Source organism: Eriocheir sinensis, chromosome 37 (assembly GCF_024679095.1).
Source record: "Eriocheir sinensis breed Jianghai 21 chromosome 37, ASM2467909v1, whole genome shotgun sequence".
NCBI lineage: Eukaryota > Metazoa > Arthropoda > Malacostraca > Decapoda > Varunidae > Eriocheir > Eriocheir sinensis.
Window position 1 is genome coordinate 8,166,365 of NC_066545.1, and position 20,206 is coordinate 8,186,570.

The following is a 20,206-nucleotide window of genomic DNA, read 5'->3' on the forward strand; positions in this document are numbered from 1 at the left end:
ATCCCGCCTCTTGCTCTGCCTTTCTTCATCGATTCTGACAAACTCTTTCCACATACTCCTTTCTCAACCCTTCCTTAAACCACTCCCTTACCGCCCCCTCTGCCCTTCTCCCTCAAACCCTTCCCCTACCAACCGCCACAAACCCTCTCTCTCTCTCTCCCTCTTTCTTCCTCTCTGTCTTTTCTCGCTCCTAAACATGAGCCAAAGCGAGGTATATCGTGACCCCCAGCGCTCTCAGGCCGATACCAGAGAGTTTAATTGGGAGAGAATTACTTTTTCTCCGATTAATTGGAAAAACATTAGGAGGAGGGTTGAGAAAATGGAAAGAAAGAATCGGATCGGAAAAGGAGGGAGAGGCGAGGAACGAGACTAATGAGAGAGAGAGAGAGAGAGAGAGAGAGAGAGAGAGAGAGAGAGAGAATCCTGGTCAGACATTATTAAAGGGAAGTGGAATTGCTCTCGAAATAGTTAGTTATTTTCTTCGTAAGCTTCTTCTTTCCTATCTTCTTTCGCTTTTTCTCTTTTGATTTTATTTCCTCAACTGCTTTTGCGTTGATATTATTCGTATTATTAACATTATTATCATTATTGTTAGTAGTAGTGGTAGTAGTGGTATTAATAGCAGTATGAAAGATTGCTTACTTAACGGAAATATAGCACTGAAGTAGCTCGGTCTCGTGATATTTGCTGTTCTGTCAAAATATTAAGTTCAAAAGTAATAGAAAGGAAGAGAGTAAAATGTCGCACGGCCGGTAATTGAAACAAACGCGGCAGCAAAGAATAATTTAGAACAGTCTGGTGTTACTTCCTGTGCTGGCATCGACTGTACAGTATTGAAGCGTCGGATGTTTTAAATAATATGAATAACTGAAAGGCTGTAAAGTGTGTGTACGATCCGATAGTGTGTGTGTGTGTGTGTGTGTGTGTGTGTGTGTGTGTCAGGAGAAAAAAAATGCACAGAAACCTCTCTCTCTCTCTCTCTCTCTCTCTCTCTCTCTCTCCACACACACAGGTGGGTGTTTGCAGGAGTTTTATTCGCGTGATGACTAACTTCCGCGTGTCATGCCTAGTCGACAGGTGTTCGGGCGTCACACCTATCATGCAAGGGGTGGGGGGAGGAGGGGAAAGAGGAAGAAAAGGAAGAGGAGGAGGACTACCGCACTGACATTTCCGGAGAAGCGGGAGAATAATCAAAGTTTCTTCATTATTGTTCGTTTGTTTGTGTTTTCATGTGTATTCAGCGAACAATTATATCTTTTTGTTTACATTTTCCTTGTTTTTTTATTAGATTCATAAATAAGGAATGCAAAGTTTTAGGTTAATTCAGGAGTTCTTTCGAGCGACATATATGATTTGCTTTAACTTTTTTTTTGCCACTTTCAAACCGTCTGCAGAGTATTCTTTCAGTACATGAGATTAAAGATAAAACGTACTAAACAGTTTTACCATTTCGACTAATTAACAGTGGAGGAAACAAGATGGTTACTTCCTTTCCTTGCTCTTATTTATGTCCTTCTCCTCCTCTTCCTCGCAAAGATCGTCTCGCCGCCGTCGTTGCGTGCGAGGTACATTAGACTCACACCAAGTTTATTCTCGCGATACCTTAAGCTGTGCGATTAACTTGATTAGGTGGAGAAACTTTGCTTGTTTGTTTGGGGCGCAGGGACGTGTGTGTGTGTGTGTGTGTGTGTGTGTGTGTGTGTGTGTGTGTGTGTGTGTGTGTGTGTGTGTGTGTGTGTGTGTGTGTGTGTGTGTGTGTGTGTGTGTGTGTGTGTGTGTGTGTGTGTGTGTGTGTGTGTGTGTGTGTGTGTGTGTGTGTGTGTGTGTGTGTGTGTGTGTGTGTGTGTGTGTGTGTGTGTGTGTGTGTGTGTGTGTGTGTGTGTGTGTGTGTGTGTGTGTGTGTGTGTGTGTGTGTGTGTGTGTGTGTGTGTGTGTGTGTGTGTGTGTGTGTGTGTGTGTGTGTGTGTGTGTGTGTGTGTGTGTGTGTGTGTGTGTGTGTGTGTGTGTGTGTGTGTGTGTGTGTGTGTGTGTGTGTGTGTGTGTGTGTGTGTGTGTGTGTGTGTGTGTGTGTGTGTGTGTGTGTGTGTGTGTGTGTAGGTGTGCGTGTTCCCTACTTTCCCTGTCGGATTTTGTTTTTGTTTTTCTTATTTATTGCTTGTGATTATTGTTGTTTTCGTCCATTCAAAATTTACCTCATGAAACATCAAATCTCCCTCATTCGGCGGTGGCCGAACTGGTAGCGTACTGGACCCACATTCGCCGCGTGATGGACGACGCGGGTTCGAATCCCCACGCTACCACTCGGATTTTTCAGTCACCGCCGAGTGGCTTAAAACTACCCACATGCTGTCCTGAAGACCACCCATCAACCCGGACTCTAGAGGAAGCCGTCCAAGCGAATCAAGAACGAGTTCAGGGGGGCAGCATGAGCCAACGCAAGATGGCGCCACTATAAATACTCGCCTGCGCCAGAACGGGCTGGGCCGACCATCAGGCCCCACCTGTAAGAAGCCTTGGGCCGACCATCAGGCCCCACCGGGAAGATGCCTACCGGCGCAATAGGCAACGTAAAAAAAAAAAAATAATAATAATAAAAACTGTTTTATGTATTTACTTATTAGATTTGATTACTTCACTATTCATTCGTTTCCTCCGCTGAGCACAATAATAAAGTTACATTGAAAATCAATCCAACATATGGCGGTGTCAGGCGCTCCCTTTCTGCCTCCAAACTACTAGTGAGTGGCAGCGCGTCTGGTGGTGGTCGCTTGTCAGCTCGTCCTGCTGATGAACGGCGTCTCTTTACCCAGGTGAGTAAGATTTTATGTGGCAAGCAGTGGGAACGATGATGGGAGTGTCGCCTTCACTGGCATAATAAAATAATCGCCAATTAGCACGAACCATCCCACTGAGTGCATATAAGTAAAATGAACAGTTCTCTGTAACATTGAGTTGAAACATGTGAGAAATGATATGATCTGTTATCAAATAAATATGAACATTTTCTTGACTTGACAAGAGTTCACACCTCGCCAGTTTTCCAGACTACATTATATTCTTCCTGCTTTGTCTGGTGAATATGACCGTTCAGTTTTGCAGCGCTGTCGTCTAAATCGGCAGTTTATGACTCTGGCAGATGTTTTGTTTTAAATGACCAAGTAGACGAGGACGGAAGCAGTGTTATAAAAATTCCAATATTAGCTTGAATTTCAGGTTAAAGGTGTACTGAAGCAGCAAAGTAGCATGGCGGCGGCACTGAAGAAAAGAGAAGGCGCGGGCGTGGCAAGCGATGAGAACGTGGAGGAGAAGGTAGTAGAGATAATGATGGTGAAGAGGAAGGCCTAAAATCACATGCAATAAGAGGAAGAAGAGCAGCAGGAGGATTCAAATGTTACAATGTCCCATCCTGACTACCACGATATATTACTTAGTTGTGACGAGTCTCCTGACGAAGTGGCGAGAGAAAACTTCATGTGTAGGATGGCGAGGAGGGGGGAAGGGAGGAGAGGGGCGTGAGAGATAAATGAAATGGAGGGTGAGAGGGAGAGAAAAGGGGGAGAAAGAGAGGGAGCAGAGAAGTGCATTATAACAAATTAGAGAAGAGAAGCAAGTTGAATAGATGGAGGGAAGGGAGAGGCGACGAAGGGAAGGTTTTGAGAGGAAGATAAACAAAAGGGGAATGGAGATTAAGGGATGGTGTTAGAAGCAAAGACGGGAGGAATGAAGAGAGAAAGGGATAGAACGGTTTGAGGGCTGGGGGAAAAGGAATGTGGAGGAGGGAACTGAGATATGAAACGTGAAGTGGAAGGAAGGGTAGGAGTAAAGAACAGGAAAAGACCGGGAGAAGAAAAGGAAAAGGGCACAGATGGATAGAGAAAAAAAAAGAGATGCTTGTCGTTATACGGAACAGAAAATAGCTAGAGGACAGAATAGGTAAGGGAGAAAGGGTTGGTATTAAAAAAGAAGAGAATAGATAAGTAGAGGATAAAGAGACATAAGAGGAGGAGGAGGAAGTGCCTGAGGTTATGAGAACACTCGTCTCTCTCATTAATTAAGGTTTGTTTATTTAGGAGCCTGTGTGTGTGTGTGTGTGTGTGTGTGTGTGTGTGTGTGTGTGTGTGTGTGTGTGTGTGTGTGTGTGTGCGCGCTCTCTAAAACACACACACACACACACACACACACACACACACACACACACACACACACACACACACTTTAAACACCCTTCACACCTGAGCACACATACCTGCACAGCCCCGCCTTTAAAGACCCACGAAATCCCGCGCCATAACCACGAGGGGGCGACAGGATTAGTGGCGAGATAATGCGGGTAATTAAATACATTATCTTGCCTTCCCTATTCCCCTTCCTCCTTCCCCCTCCTCCCCTCCCCTCCCCTCTTTACAGCCTGGATAACACCGAGGTTCATCCCCTTTAGTGCCACGCTCCCTCCCGCCTGCTCTTCCCTACCTCGCCTTATTTTTTTCCTCCTGTTATAGCTATGAGGGGGGCTACGTTAGGATATTATAAACTAAATTGACCTTGGCAGTGAGCGGTTACAGTCTCTCTCTCTCTCTCTCTCTCTCTCTCTCTCTCTCTCTCTCTCTCTCTCTCTCTCTCTCTCTCTCTCTCTCTCTCTCTCACACACACACACACACACTACAACACTGATTATGCTTGAGTGGGATTTAGTATTTTGCGGCTACTATTACTACACACACACACACACACACACACACACACACACACACACACACACACACACGGCACGGCACGGCAGGCTAACAAGGTGTGTGTGTGTGCGTGTGTGTACCTACCCCCGCTGTGCTTTCTCGATGCATATAGAAACTTATTATTGTATAGCTCTGGGCCGCTGCGTAATCTATCTTGTTGTATAAAGCATAATTAAATAGCCTGCTGTTCTTCCTTTTCCTCCTAATCTAATTCTCTCCCACTTCTCCTCCTTCTGCTCTCCTTCCTTAAAATCCTGCTACTCTTGTTCTTTCGCTTTGTTTTCCTCTTCCTTACTTCCTCTCCCTCCTCTTATCCCTCCTCTTAATCTTATTCTTTCCTCCTTCCTCTTTCTTCTACTCTTGTTCATTCTCACTATATATTTTCCTCTTCCAAATCTTACTACATATCTATTCCTCTCCTCCTCCTCCTCCTACTGATCACGTTCTTCTTCCTCCTCCTGCTCTCCTTCTTCCTTATAATCCTGCTACTTTTACTCTCTCTCTCTATTTTTCCCTCTTCCATGTCCTTCTACATTTCTCCTCCTCCCTCTTCATCTGTCTGCTGCCGTGGCCCTTAAACTATTTATCGTGTTAATAAAGAATTCCAACTCGACAAAATTTTCCATCTATGTAAATATTACGTAAAATTTCTCTCTCTCTCTCTCTCTCTCTCTCTCTCTCTCTCTCAGAATATAAAATGTATGAAGGATGAATACTATGAATGGAAAACACTGACTAAAGGCCTTTGTGTCACTCCAGGATTCACACACGCACGCACGCGCACACACACACACACACACGCACGCACGCACGCACGCACACGCACGCACACACACACACACACACGGTTCATTGGCTGTGTACGTAAGTAATTAATTTGCTTCCATTACCTGTCATATAATTTTCTTTATTACTGGCAATTCAGCCTTAAACACACACACACACACACACACACACACACACACACACACACAGTACTATTAGTTTGGTTTAATATTTTGTGCGCACGACATGCATAACGGAGGAACAGATGCATGGGAAAAGAGAGAGCATAACGGAGGAACAGATGCATGGGAAAAGAGAGAGCATAACGGAGGAACAGATGCATGGGAAAAAAGAGAGAGAGAGAGAGAGAGAGAGAGAGAGAGAGAGAGAGAGAGAGAGAGAGAGAGAGAGAGAGAGAGAGAGAGAGAGAGAGAGAGAGAGAGAGAGAGAGATCCAGACACAGACAAAAACAAACACACAGACAACCTTTACCGTCAACGCTGTCGCTTCCTCGTTCGCCTCACCTGAAAACATAAATTAAAATGTCAGCATATGTAAGAAAACAATAATAAGCATCCACCAAAAAAGAGAACACCACAATATATCACACAAAGAACACACATTCAGTAAAAGTCAATGAAGAATAATGAATAATGTGGGTGTTTTTATTGTTTATTTCCAACTCAACGATAATGATTAATGGACGATAATCATGCCTTCAAAGCTACGTGTAATTGTGTCGGCGATGATGGCACAACCGACATAATAAATTAACTATGTATAATGTGATTAGTAGTGTGCGCTGTGTGTTTATGCGTGTGCTGCAGGCTGTGGCGGGGCGGAAACTGAACAGCTGCCCAACGACCTTTGCTCTCTGTCTGTGTGTGGGTGTGCCTGTGCCTGTGTGTGTTTTGTGTTGTGTTTGTATGTTTGGTTGTATGTCTTTTTTTGTGTGTTTGAGAGAGGGGGAGGTTGCATAATTCCTTCTCTTCTCCCTCCCTTCCTTTACCTTCCCACCTTCCCTTCCCTCCTCCCTTGTCTCCCTTTACTTCTCCCTCCTCCCTTCTCCTTCCCTTCCTTTACTTCCCCCTTCTCCTTCCCTTCCCTTCTGTTTCCTTCCTTTACTCGTCCTCCTCCCTTCCTCTTGCTCCGGAGAGAGAGAGAGAGAGAGAGAGAGAGAGAGAGAGAGAGAGAGAGAGAGAGAGAGAGAGAGAGAGGAGAGCCATAGTGAGAGAGAGCCATAGTGAGAGAGAGAGGAGAGCCATAGTGAGAGAGGAGAGCCAGAGAGAGAGAGAGAGAGAGGAGAGCCAGAGAGAGAGAAAGCCATTTGCTATCCCGGCACGGAGTCGCAACAAGTTTACTAAATAATCTTTAATTAAACACACGTACGCGCCATAAAATCAAAGTATGAGTCTTGGGCCATAATTATGTATATGTACCTGCCTTGTTTGCACGTATGTCCACCTGCTTTTGTGTTCATTAGGCCCTAGCGTCCTCACATACTAATTTCATGACGTGTTGTTATTGTTGTTGGCCTTCTTGACTAAAAGTATCTATTTAATCTATCGGCCGAGACATCCATCCATCAACCTATCTTTTCATCAATCTGTGTGCTTGTTTGTCTATGTGAAATTCGTCTGTTAATCTACTTATGTCAGTGAGAGATTATTAACTTCCTGACATAAATCTCATATCTATTTAATCTATTGAGCGACACATATACCTGTCTTTCCATCTACCTGTGCTTGTTTGTCTATCTGAAGTCCCTCTGTTACTTTATTTAGGTCAGTGGAACGAGTATTAGTGCTCAGTTGTGTATATTTGTTTATCCGGATTTTTGTCTCGTCACTAAATGGTTGCAGAAAAACTGTAGCTATCGTAGGGAACCTTGGCACTAGTAATGGCTCGCTTAATGAGATTTGCTTGATCCCTCACTGGTGTGTGTTTGTTTACTTTACTGTTGTGGTCGTAGTGGTGGTAACGTTTCTATTATTGTTTTGTTGTTCATGTTGTTGATCCGTATCACTGTTGGCTAATCTTCTGTCCAATTATTTCCGTCATCAGTTTGTCTCCCAATAAATGTGATATATTTTCAACATTGTTTTGTCCATCTGTCCGTGCTTTGTGTATTCTTTTGTAGTATTTCTCTGTTGATTTGTTTATTGTGTTCTATATTTTTTTTACACTGCTGTCGTGTCTGGCGTGGTACATTTATTTGCTATTTTCCTTGTTTCCATGTACATCGTAATGCATTTTTATTTTCTGGTGTTTGTGTGTTTGTACGAGAATGTTGTACACTACTCCAAGTGCGATTTGTTCCATTAACATTTCATTTAATATATTTTCGGGATTACCGTTTGTTTTCGGTAAAAAAAAATAATACCATAGACATTGAGGCTGACATGTGTGTTTCGAATATTGCGTTAATATATTCGTGTGGGCTTTATCAAATTACTGTCCAGGTAAATAATACTGAAAACTCATGAAGTGTTATCCTGTAGCCCTAAATAATTTTATGGCCGGACGTAAAGTGCTCGTACAATCTACTTAAACTCTGATTTACATTGTTAATTTTCATGTGTAACACGATGACCGCAGTAAAGGTCTACATAATTTGTTTAATATATTCTATACTACCTTCAATTTTATAAATGATGAAAATGTATTATCTAGTATTATATTATAAATAACTGTAATGTCGCCTTACAAAGATTGCCATAGTATCTACCTTTGATGCAACCTTCCAACATGTAGTAAATAAAATGATTTAAGTTGACACGTGTATAGTTTCATAACTCATTCTTACTAGTGATAAATATTCCCACCGTGATGCTGTTGGAACGAGAATTTCTTTCCCATATAATTTATTAGTTAAACATCCTCATTAACGTACAGACTTTAATATGGACCAGGTGATAAATATAATAAAAGTTTATGTATAGGGTTTATCTTTAAAGCAATGTATGTGTGTGTGTGTGTGCGTTTTACAGAGAGAGAGAGAGAGAGAGAGAGAGAGAGAGAGAGAGAGAGAGAGAGAGAGAGAGAGAGAGAGAGAGAGAGAGAGAGAGAGAGAGAGAGAGAGAGAGAGAGAGAGAGAGAGAGAAAATCCCCTTGCCCGGCTTTGCAGCAGGCAGTCCGGTCCGGGCTTCACGCGGGATTGCAGACGTAAACCCGAACATGACTTTTCCGGCCGGGACTTGTGGAAGGCAGCAGTTGGGGAAGAAAAATAAGGCGCGCGTAGTTAACTTGATAAACGTCGTGCATTCTCTCTCTCTCTCTCTCTCTCTCTCTCTCTCTCAGTAGCTACTTTCCATTCCTTCTTCTTAAGGGAGCACTAGTCACGTCGTCTTCTCCTCCTCCTCCTCCTTCTTCTCTTAGTCTTGTATTTGTCTCCTCCCAACACGACTTTCTTCGTGTTTCTCTATAAATGTTCGGTAAAGTAAGTGAAATCACACACCAGGGGAGAGAGAGCGAGAGAGAGAGAGAGAGTTATAATCCGCTATATATTTTTCTCATATGTTGCACCCGACCATTATTCTTTTACACGCTTTTTTAATGATTTACTGTCTCTTTCTTTCTCTTTCTTTGTCACTGTGCTGCTATCTCTCTCTCTCTCTCTCTCTCTCTCTCTCTCTCTCTCTCTCTCTCCGTCCCTCCATCTGTCCCTTCTGTTCCTCCTTTTCTTTGTTCTACGTCTTCTACATCAATGATTTGTGTAAATGGACCAGCGGATCTTTTGTAGTCCGGCTGTATTGTGTGTGTGTGTGTGTGTGTGTGTGTGTGTGTGTGTGTGTGTGTGTTCTCTATCAAATGGATTTCAAACACGTGCAGAAGCTTCGATAAAATGGACACTAATACTCCCACGCACGCACGCACACACAAACAAACAAATAAACAAGCAAGGTAACGAAAACAGAGAGAGAGAGAGAGAGAGAGAGTATATTGGAAGGAGATGCACAGGGCCGCCGCTACCCTTGATAACGCACGCACAGATTCTTAACAGTACCCAGACAGACAGACAGACATGCAGGCGAGGACGTTCTCTCTCTCTCTCTCTCTCTCTCTCTCTCTCTCTCTCTCTCTCTCTCTCTCTCTCTCTCTCTCTCTCTCTCTCTCTCTCTCTCTCTCTCTCTCTCTCTCTCTCTCTCTCTCTCTCTCTCTCTTTAAAAGTGTAGTGAAAAGTGTAGTGTTCTGCCTAGACTCGATTTCGTTCATTTTATTATTATTACTATTATCGGTATTGTTTTTACTGTTCTTACTGTTATCCTTTCTTTTCATCTGCACTTAACCTTTTAAAGCTATTGTAAAAGCTTGAACATATTAGATCATTGTTTCCGATCATTGTTTCATTCACCTTTTTCATTGTTTCCTTGATGGTTCTTTAATCGACTGATAAAGACTCCTGCATCAGTATATTTGAAACCATTAGCCATTTATATACAACCCTAAACTTATAGATTCGGTATTCACTAACTTTCAGACCTAATATTGGGTCGAGAAGTGAAGGGTATTGAGGCGGTTAGGAACACAGTCAGTAAGCTAGAATAACGTTCTGTGACATTAATGGAAGTCCTCGATGGAAAAGTGGTTGACGTGATGACAGTGGACCGGAAAAAAAAGTTACGATTATGTATTGGGAAGGAAATAAAAAAAAGGAAAAGAAAATCTAAGTCATTGGAGTCTGTTGTAAAGATTTGTCCGACTGTCTGGCGCATGAGTCTAATCTTACAATAAATGCTTGAATGACAGTTTAAGTACATCTCTAAGTTATTGAATTGTTTGTCCCAGATATTAAAATACTCTTCTAAGTTATTTAAATACACCTCTAAGTAAGCGAGCGTTTGTAAGTGTAAACCTATGCCGTTATAAATCTAAAGGTAACATCGATATTCAGCCAACAGCCAAGAATTTTCGGTTTATACTTTTTTTTTCGTAGGATGTCGTTGGAAAGAAATATACGTATGGAAAAAAAACCCATCCCCATATCCGCCGTCGGGAAACATATCCATAAACCAAACGACGCGCCATCGAGAACACACACACACACACACACACACACACACACACACACACACACACACACACACACACACACACACACACACACACACACACACACACACACGCCGGGGGCACTCGCGACGTCTCTGTTTCCTCCAGCAAAATGCACACCTCGAGGAATCAATATTTCGATTATCATTTTCTTTATACTTTTTTCCTTTCCTCCACCTACACCTCCTCCTCCTCCTCCTCCTCCTCCACACGCTCGGAGCATCAGCCTATTTCTGGGATGGGAGGCGTCGGGGCGAAGAGAAAGATATGAGACGTGAGTAACACCGCGCGAGGCTGTTTGTTCTTAGGCGCCGCGGCATGCAATGTGTGTTTATTTTACTGTTACGCTCACCTTTATTTTCGTGCCTCTTTTTTTCGTTTTCCGTGTGTGTCTCTGGAGTTCGAGCACCTAATATCTGCCTCCTCGGTGATGGGGGAACGCTTCTGCCGGATGAACACTTCTGAAAGAGACGGTATACATATAAGCAATATAAACCGAGCTGTTGCCTCTGTAGTAAAAATTGTATATATATAACACGAATATAATATAGAACAGAGCCGTATACTTTTGTTGAATAGAATTAGGGACATAAATACAGGTAATTTCATGCATCCTCTCTATTTCGTTATCCACAAACCGAAAAAGAAAAAAATATTACTAACACAAAACTTAAAGACAGACCAGACACTTCGTTTCTCTAATATGCAGGAAAACAAACAAAAACATACCCGCAATAAAAGTAATACACAACTACACTTATCCACGTGCCACACAAATGTAATACACGAATAAAATATAACTAACATATTTTCCCTCTTTTTTTCTCTCTCCTAGAAAACATAAGGAGAGAGAGAGAGAGAGAGAGAGAGAGAGAGAGAGAGAGAGAGAGAGAGAGAGAGAGAGAGAGAGAGAGAGAGAGAGAGAGAGAGAGAGAGAGAGAGAGAGAGAGAGAGAGAGAGAGAGAGAGAGAGAGAGAGAGAGAGAGAGAGAGCGAGCAAACCCGTCTGAAATCGTAGCGGCAGAGCGTAGCGTAGGTGGAATTGTATCGTGTTGGTATAAAAACTGCAGCGCGGAGGTCGAAAACTGCGTAGCGTTAAGTGAAGCTGTCGTGCGTTAAACTTAAATCTTGCCGGATGGGTCTCCTTTTTACGGGTATGTTCAGAAAATAGAGACAGAAGGGTAAGCGAACCAGGAGCAAGGAAGCAAACTGCACCGATCGAAGGGATGGAATAGGAAAAAGGGTGGAAATTGGAGGATGAAAAAGGGAACAATAGTGATAGGATTAACAAAGATGTATTTTAGAGGAAGCGGAAAGAGACAGAATTATATAGATACAGATAATTGATAGGAATGAAAGAGAAAAGAAAGAGCGGCCAACAAAGCAGTAAGTTAGATAAGAAGAATTAGGAGATATATGAAAGGAAAGGGAAAGAGATTAACAGAGATATACTTAAGAGGAAAGGGAGCGAGACACGAAGATAGACAGAATTGAAAGGAACAAGAGAAAGAGCGGCCAGCAAACCAGGAAACTAGATAGGAAGAAATAGGAGATTATATGAAAGGAAAGGGAGAGATGAATGAGGATATATTTAAGAAGAAAGGAAGCGAAATATATAAAAAAGAGAAAACTGAAAGGAATATAAAAAAGGAGAAAGAGCGGCCAATAAATCAGGAAGCAAGATAGGAAAAGCTATATGTATGGAAGGAAAGGGAGAGAGATGAATGAGGATATATTTAAGAAGAAAGGAACCGAGATACATTTAAAGAGAGAGAGAATTGAAAGGAATATAAAAGAAAGCGAGAGCGCGGCCAACAATTCAACAAGCTAGATAGGAAGAACTAGGAGATATATGGAAGGAAAGGGAGAAAGGAATCAAAATTTATTCGCATTTAAGAAGAGAGGGAGGGAAATACATATAATAAGAGAATAGAAAGGAATAAAAAGAAGAGAAAGACCGGCTACCAAATCAGTAAGCTAGATAGGAAGAACCAGGAGATATATGGAAGGAAAGGGAGAAATGAATCAAAATTTATTCGTATTTAAGGAGAGGGAGGGAAATACACATAGTAAGAGAATGGAAAGGAATAAAAAACAGGGAAATACATATAGTAAGAGTGGAAAGGAATAAAAAAAAAAAACAGACAGAGCGGCCACCAAATCAGTAAGCCAGATAGGAAGAACTAGAAGATATATGGAAGGAAAGGGAGAGAGATTAACTGTCAGGAGTCCCATCACGGGTCTTTGTTTATGTGCTGCATGGCGCTATACGCTGCGGCCCTTCTGTATACCTAGAGTGTGTGTGTGTGCTGTTCCGTCCCTCTCCTCCTCCTCCTCCTCTATCCCTCTCTTCGTGCCTCTCTGTCCCTCTCCGTTCCTCTCCCTCTACTCGCGCCGCAGTCCTCGTAGGGATGTCAGGCTCGGCTAAAACAAACAATGCACCACAGCGGCGGGCGACAGCAGGCTTTCAGGCCGCGTCGTGCCACTGATGTCTCAACAGTGAGGGCGGGAGGAGGCGCACACCGGGGCCGGGAGGAGAGATGAGGAAGCGGCAGGAAGAGGGGTCAGGAAGGGGCAGAGACGGGATGAGGGAGGGGAGGAGGGAAGAGGAAGAGGGGTCAGAGAGGAGCATAAGGGGAGGGAAGATAAAACAGGGGAGGGGAGGGTGAAGGCTTACATATACAGGGGGAGAGAGGGAGATGACGCAGGAAGGGGGAGGAAGAGGGGTCAGAGAGGAGCAGAAGAAGGAAGATGAACAGGGGAAAGGAGGGAGAAGGCTTAAACATAGAAGGGGGGGAGAGGACGAAGGAAGGGGGAGGAAGAGGGGTCAGTGAGGAGACGAGAGAGGGTGAAAAGGGGAGGGGAGGAGGAAGGCTTACACATGGGGAGGGGAGAGGACTCAGGAAGGGGCACAGAATAAGGTAAACAGGACGGTAGTAGGGAGGGAGAGGTGAGGGGCAGACGAGGGGATAAGTAAGGGGCGGATGGGAGGAGGGACACAAAGGGCGGGTGGAGGCTTCACAAGGGAAGGGAAGGGGATAAGGGAGGGCTGAGCGGGAGGAATTTGAAGTAAGCGCTGAGCTGGAGGATGTATACATAATGTTGTTAGGTTCTACGTCAGCTCACGATAAAATGAAAAGGATTGCTGGTGTTTGCATCTTGCATAAGGGGAGTAAAAGAATGGGTAGGGTACGCTACGGAAAGTGTAAGGTAGGGAAGGAAAGGGCGATGAAAGGAGGGTCAAGAAAGGAAATGGAGATGCTTATGAACAGAAGGAATATATTTTTCATGAGTAATATCAAGCCTTCGTTGTTGAGTGACTGGATCACAATAAATTTAATTTACGCAGCATTGTGACCGCGCGCTCGCGCGTACGCACGCACGCACACACACACACACACACACACACACACACACACACACACACACACACACACACACACACACACACACATACACTATGAACATTCCTGGGCCCCAATAGGAGGATGGTAACTACGGGGAAGGCGTAACACCGGCGCATGTTTACTTGGCGGAATTTTTAATAATTTCCCCAAGGGAGTGTGGCGGCGGCGGCGGCGGAACACGCGGCTGCGGAAGGACGAGGCCGGTGACAGGCACCCGTCAGGCCTCGTCATCCCCGCCGTCAGCCGCCAGCCAGCCTGCCACGGCCTCCTCAGATAAGAAGACCAAACGTTACGATATTAACCAACGTCGCATGCCTTGCCTCCCAGAAAATTGCGATAAGATTTTCCTTCCCGTGTCAGCAACGACGCGCCGCCACCCGCCGCCAGTTGCTGAGAGTGTCGTACGCCAGCCGCTGACGCTAAGATGATACTAAAGCCTTTGCAATAGACTCCACGGGGGCCGCCGCATGACACAGGGGAGCCGTGCCGCCGCCGCAACGCCCACCACACGGCGCTGACAGAACAATCTTTATGCATGAAGCGTGCATCTGGCAGCAGGGCAACACACTTGGCGGGAACCTCGGCAACTGAGCTCACCAACCGGTAAAAGATCCAATCAGAAAATAGATTGCCAATAACGGGGTTGGGGAGAGGCTATGGGGGAGAGGGAGCGGGAGACGGTACACTATTTATATGTAGCATCGGGACCGTCCAAATGATTTCTTGTAAGAACCTTGTGTTTTTTATTTGTAAATCCGATTCTCTCGCGGCGTTGTTTGCCGGGATTTGGTGCAGCTCGCGGCGGCGGCGGAGGGCGTTAGGGGGCGGGGGAGATATCGTACGGTACGGGTATCGTTCCTGTAGAGAGAGAGAGAAAAGCCAAAGAGAGAAATGCACGAGATTGAGGAGGGTGTGTGTGTGTGTGTGTGTGTGTGTGTGTGTGTGTGTGTGTGTGTGTGTAGGGAGCCGCAGATCCATAAAGATGTCACAAACGGCAAAATTAGTCCGCTTCCTGGGATGGTTCACATTCCTGACCTTTCCACACACACACACACACACACACACACACACACACACACACACACACACACACACACACACACACACACACATATACACACACACACACACGCACACACCCACATCACCACCACCACCAAACACACAGAGGGACAGGCACGAACCCAAATACTCCAATTTCTCTCTCTCTCTCTCTCTCTCTCTCTCTCTCTCTCTCTCTCTCTCTCTCTCTCTCTCTCTCTCTCTCTCTCTCTCTCTCTCTCTCTCTCTCTCTCTCTCTCTCTCTCTCTCTCTCTCTCTCTCTCTCTCTCTCGGGTACAATGCTAATCACAAAATGCTCTTAAAAAGAATCCTAATTTAGCTTACGAGGAACCAATAAATTGAATTCGGCTTAAATTTTGGAAAAATCACAGAGACACTAAAAATGAATGACCTTACATCTCTACAACCGAAAGATAATAGTAATAATAATAATAATAATAATAATAATAACAACAATAATAATAGTGATGAGCTTAATTTTACATTCCGCCGTTAATTTGAAAGCTTTTGGCACTTAAAAATGACACATATCAGAGCAATGTTTGCATCATTTGATAGCAATACGAGTATGAATTATTTTTTCATGCAGAATTATAGCTGATTACTAAACGCCTCTTTGCCTTTCATTTACATTACACTATTACATCTATTGTTTAGGGACTTCCATGATAAACACTTCTATACCATTCAGCGGGCTTTTTTTCTACACTTTCTTTTTGTTGCCCTTAAGCTGCTTCCCTTTGCTATTCCTTTTCCCCAACTCTTTCCAACATTTCCAACTTTTCTCTAGTTATCATACCTATTTTACCTATAATTGATCTACCTGTCCTTTTTCCACCCATTATACTTATTATACATCTACCCTTTTCTATACCTTGCCTTTTCTCCACTTATTATACCTACTATATCTATACGTTGCTATATACCTTTCCTTTTCTCTGCCGATTATACTCGTACCTTGTTTTACGTATACCTTTTCTTTTCTCCATAAATTCTTTCACATCCTCCCTCTCAACCTTCATCAACTCTACACCACTAATCATAACTCTCTCTCTCTCTCTCTCTCTCTCTCTCTCTCTCTCTCTCTCTCTCTCTCTCTTATTTATATGCATCTCCCCCGGCACCCTCCCGTCGCTGGCTCCCGTCCCCGCAGTGTCACGCCGCCCCAGCATGAGCTACCCGCCGCCTGAGTAAGACCCTCCTTTATTTCACGCTTCCTCGGCCCCTGTGTCAGCCATGCGCCGTAGACACTTCCCCCGTGATGAAAGGCCGGTGTTCATCTTACCTTGAAAGACGGCAGTGGTTTGTGTCTGTAGATGAAGCTTACTTCCCTCCCTTTCGTTTTCTCGAGTTTATGATACTCTTCCCCTTTCCTGTGCTTCTCGTTCCATTGCTAGACTTCTTTATTTTGCTTTCCAGCTTACTTTTCTTCCCTTTCCCTTTCCTGTGTTTATGGATTTAGCTTCTGCTCCTCCTTTACTTCATTTTTCCTTGCTAGACCCCTTTTCTTTACTTTCTTTTCCATTACTTTTTCTCCTTTCCAACTTACTTTCCCTCCCTATCGTTTCCCTGAGTTTTCCTCTTCCTTGACATCATTTTCCCTTGCTAGACTTTTCCTTTTGTTTCCTTTCCAGTTTACTTTCCCTCCCATTTCTTTCACTGAGTTCATGATTATTTTCCCCTTTCCTTTACATCCTATTCCTTTAATAGACTTGTTTGCTTTGATTTGCTTTACTATTCATTATATTTTCTACTTCCCAGCTTACTTTATCTTCCTTTCCTTTGTTTTTTTATTCATTTCCTCTTTCCTTTACTTCCTTTATTTCCCTTGCTAGACTATTTTGCTTTCCTTTGGTTTACTTTTCTTTGTTAATTATTGCTCTTTTTCCCTTTTCCCTTTATCTCCTTTACTCTCCAATATTTTCCTCTCTCTTCCTTTTCCTTCAGAGCACAATTTCCTTTTATTTCCATTCTTTTCAGAGCCTATTTCCCTTCCTTCTCCTTTCCAATCCTATCTATTTCCCTTTTCCTCTCCTTTCCTTTACTTATCATGATTGTGTTTGTAAAGTTCGTGTGTTGTGATGCTGCTGCTACTCTCTCTCTCTCTCTCTCTCTCTCTCTCTCTCTCTCTCTCTCTCTCTCTCTCTCTCTCTCTCTCTCTCTCTCTCTCTCTCTCTCTCTCTCTCTCTCTCTCTCGCAGGGATATAAACGCCAGGATTTGTGATCGCCTACACCCTCCAGTACTCAGCCTTATATAAATCCTTCCACTTAAGTTTGAGGGGCGATAAAAAAGCAGGGAAGGAGCGAGGGGAGAGCCCGCTATAAGGCCGGGGAGAGCTCGCGAGACGGCCGACAAGTGTGTATGATTTGGCCCGTAAACTCCTTTCTTCTTCTCTTGCTTTGGCTTGTATCTCCTTCCCTTTTCCTCCATTGTGTTTCCTTCTACGCACTCTTTTTCGTGCAGGTAATGGTGTTAGTGTGTATGATTTGACCCGTAAACTCCTTTCTCCTTCTGTTCCTTTCCTTTGTCTCTCCTTCCTTTCTCCCCCTTTGCATTTATGTCTTTACACTCGTTTCCGGGCTTCATAGGGGCAGTGATTAGCGCCCTTTTTTCTTTTCTTTTTGCCCTTGAGCTACTTCCTTCACTGTAAAAAAAGAGGTAATGGTATTGGTGTGTATTAGATGATTCACACACATCCTTTCCCCTTCTGTTCCTTTCCCTTGTGTTTCCTTTCCTTCTCCTCCCGTTCCTTCTCTTCTTTAAACCCTTCTCCGTGTAAGTGGGTAGCATATTGTTAGTGTGTATTATATGGTATACACTCCTTTTTCCCTCCTCTTCCTTTCCCTTGTGTTTCCTTTCATCCTCCTTCCCTTTCTTTCCTTGTTTATATCTAGGTCCGTATAATTGTGTTAGTGTGTACGATATGCTTCACAGACTCCTTTACCCATTCCTGTTTCCATCACTTCCATGATATCTTTATTTGTGGAGGTATTGTTTTAAAAAGGTGGATGGATGCTGCGTGGGATGAAATATTAGCAAAAATTATCAAGCACTTTTCTTTTTACAGTTATTTTCCAGACACGTAAATGCATCTGATAACATTTAATTTCAATAAGCATTTATTTTATTTTCGTCATATTGTTTGTACCTTTTTCGGAGGCTTTTTAAATATTTCGTAAAAGCTCGTATACTTTTAACTACTTGGAAATATTCTGTGTATTTGAATCACAGGAGCAGTGCGTAGCAGGGCTTATTTTGCCTTAGAGTTACGTTCTTGACATTAAAACAAGGATATTTTTTTATTTATCTTGATCAGATTTATATGAGACGACATTTTTATATATTTCTGTTATGTAATATTTGTATGTCGTTCTTACTAAAAATGAACTTTTGCGCCGATAAACTCTACGGTCACTTAATTTCGCGTTTCACTAACTTCGCCGCACAAAACTATATAAAGCGTATTTCAACTCATGTTCACTCATTATCATAAGCCGTATCATCATCATTACCTCCACACCAGCACCACCAGAACCAACACCGCGACTATCATCACCACCACTGCAAGAACCATTATCACTACACGCTGCAACCAACGCCGCCACTACCACCACAACCACACTCTCTTACTTCATTCCAAATTAACACCAACACAGCACACCACCAACACCACATTACAAACACCACTACCTGCAGACACCATTCCGCCATTTCAACACCACTGCATCGTCGGATATAATTCACCTAAACGTCTTTGCCACCACCATAATCACCACCAGTTTCGTAGTAATCACTTCACCACCACCACCACAACCTAACGATCCTTCCCGAGCCTTCCTCTCAACACTGTCACTCCACACACTACCACTAACCACCACATCAGGAAACCCTCACCGATTTACTCTTCCACATACATTTATAAAACTAACCACTTCCACGCCGCCCCTCCACACTTCTTCCTCACTCACCGCACTGCAATCCACCCACCCACACCCCACCCCACCTCACGCAACACCTCATATCCGCACCCCAGGCCACGCAAACGACCAAAATCCTCCTTCTCACCAAAACTCAACGACTCACTAACTACCACAATCAAGCCACGTAACGACCTAACTACCTCTGGTCTAATCACATGCTAACTACCATTACGCTAATATAACGACCCTGCCAGACGCCTTGCCTCCTGCTTCTCCTCCTCCTTTACTTCGTCCTCCTCCCAAGCACTCACAACCACCACCACCTCCTTCCCAGACGCTACCACAACCTCCTCCTCCTCCTTCTCAAGTCACAATCACCTACTTCTCCTCCTCCTCTTCCTTCCCAGACGCAACCACAACCTACTCCTCCTCCAACTCCTCCTCAACAATCACAGCCACAATTTCTCCTCCTCCCTCTTCCCAACCCCTACCACAACCTCCTCCTCCTTCCCAGTCGCTACCTTCTTCTCCTCCTCCTCCACCCGTTCCTGCAGACGAAACTCTTTATATCTCGTTCCCCGGCGCAGTTATGCTCGCCTGCTGCAGACGTGATGGACTCCGGGGCATTACACTCCACCGCCTGACTCGAGATGGCGGCGTTATGTTAGGCCGTGTTGGTTATTATATCCTCCATTCGCGGCGGCGCACCTTTCTCTCTCTCTCTCTCTCTCTCTCTCTCTCTCTCTCTTTTATTCCTTTTCTTTCGCCTTCAATATCTGTTTTAACTTTTTCTCCGATCCTCCGTTTGGTTCTATATATGCACGCGTTTGTATATTGCCTTAGCCTTGTGTTGTCATTTGTGTTCTCTCTCTCTCTCTCTCTCTCTCTCTCTCTCTCTCTCTCTCTCTCTCTCTCTCTCTCTCTCTCTCTCTCTCTCTCTCTCTCTCTCTCCTCTTCTCTCTTTTTATTTTCCGATTGTTCTCCTACTACCTCTTTCCCCTCTTTCTTCTCCTCCTCCTCCTCTTCCTTCATTAGCATCATCATAATATCCTCGTTATCTTTCCCTTTTTATATAGCTTGCAATTGTCCTTCCTGGTTACCCTTAGCTCCATTATCCTCTATATTTTTTTAATCTTTTTCATCAGTTTGTTTTTAATCCTACGTCATTCTCTCATACGTTTTTTTTCTAAATTTTAAAAATATTTTTTGGGCCTCTCTCCAGTCACTGTCTACCTCTCTAGCTCTTCGTCTTCCTCTCTTTTCCTTT

At 43.8% G+C, this 20,206-nt stretch overlaps 2 long non-coding RNA genes across 12 annotated transcripts in view; one reads left to right on the plus strand and one right to left on the minus strand.

Moving 5' to 3' along the window:
• LOC127008170 (uncharacterized) overlaps positions 1–20,206 on the minus strand; it is a 160,152-nt gene that overhangs the window by 22,641 nt on the left and 117,305 nt on the right. For 9 of the 11 annotated variants that reach the window (XR_007760893.1, XR_007760891.1, XR_007760892.1 and 6 more), the window contains one exon: positions 10,903–11,011. This is a non-coding gene — a long non-coding RNA (uncharacterized LOC127008170). Of the gene's footprint in view, positions 1–2,712; positions 2,867–6,001; positions 6,023–10,902; positions 11,012–20,206 lie in introns of those variants that run through there. The other 2 variants (XR_007760897.1, XR_007760898.1) reach the window with 2 other exon arrangements.
• Positions 2,673–3,509, plus strand: LOC127008174 (uncharacterized). The gene is made up of 2 exons (XR_007760901.1): positions 2,673–2,810; positions 3,214–3,509. It is a non-coding gene; the product is annotated as an uncharacterized LOC127008174 (long non-coding RNA).